This window comes from Octodon degus, unplaced genomic scaffold (assembly GCF_000260255.1).
Source record: "Octodon degus isolate 3935 unplaced genomic scaffold, OctDeg1.0 scaffold00229, whole genome shotgun sequence".
Taxonomy (NCBI): Eukaryota; Metazoa; Chordata; class Mammalia; order Rodentia; family Octodontidae; genus Octodon; species Octodon degus.
In genome coordinates, this window is record NW_004524805.1 from 1,013,205 (window position 1) to 1,014,290 (window position 1,086).

At 37.6% G+C, this 1,086-nt stretch overlaps 1 pseudogene; it reads right to left on the reverse strand.

Annotated features, from left to right (window-relative positions):
* Positions 1-262: 262 nt before the first annotated feature.
* On the reverse strand, positions 263-573 carry LOC105744119 (annotated as a pseudogene).
* Between the last annotated feature and the right edge of the window lie 513 nt (positions 574-1,086).

Genomic DNA, 1,086 nt, shown 5'->3' on the forward strand with positions numbered 1-1,086 from the left:
AAGAAGAAGAAGAAGAAGAAGAAGAAGAAGAAGAAGAAGAAGAAGAAGAAGAAGAAGAAGAAGAAGAAGAAGAAGAAGAAGAAGAAGAAGAACCAGGGTTCAATTGAGAAGATCCTCACACCTCACATTTCATCTCATGCATTCATTCCTGGCTAGAGTGTAACAAAATGGAAAGAGGCTCATAGGACACAGCACTCCAGCGCAGCGCACTGCACACACTGTGCTCCAAGCCTGCCCCCAACCCCTACTGTTTCCAAATCAGTTATTTGCCAGCCTGTTGTGCCTGCCAACAAAGGAGCAGGTAGATCTTCTCTTTGATCCAGTCTTTGTTATAAGCCTGGTATGTCTGGGTATCAGTTCGGTAAACAAGCAACTGAGGTCTGCCAGATCAATAAAATCAAACAACTGATTGATATCATATGTGATCAAGGGGATGTTGGGGATCGTTCTCTTCAGATATTCTTCATACATTTTACAAACACCTTCCATGCATTCATTAACAGATTCATAGTCAGTGTAAGTTCTGCCTTCTGGCCTTTTGGTAAGCTGCACCAGCAAGACAGTGTGTGGCATCTCAACAAACCCTTTGCAGCTGCAAATGCCAGCTCCACAAGACACACATAAGGTCAGGGGAACACCACCAACAGCCAATCTCCTCCATCAGATTTTGAAAATAGCAGTTAATTTGTAGAATTTTCTCCTTAGCTAACTCTATATGCTATCTGTGATGTAAGCAATGACATCAAGGATGACAATGTGTAATACAAAAACCATGCTTGAATACTCCTCATCTTGGTCTTCTAAATATGTACTGTTTCTAATGTCTTATCAATTATTATTATACTGTTGTTAAAATAAATATTTTTTAAAAGTAAAAGACAAGAGAAAAATTAAGGTTTCTTGAAAGCAAGTGGTAATGTTCAATTATTTGCCCAATCTTGCATAAATATATCTGTTAATCTGAGCAGATAAAGATGGGTAATAGAACAACCACTGCTAATTAGATTTTATTGTTTTGAAAATTTATATCATAAGTATTATTGTATACTTCCCTGTTTTTGTCTCTTTCTGCTTGTTTTTTTTGTT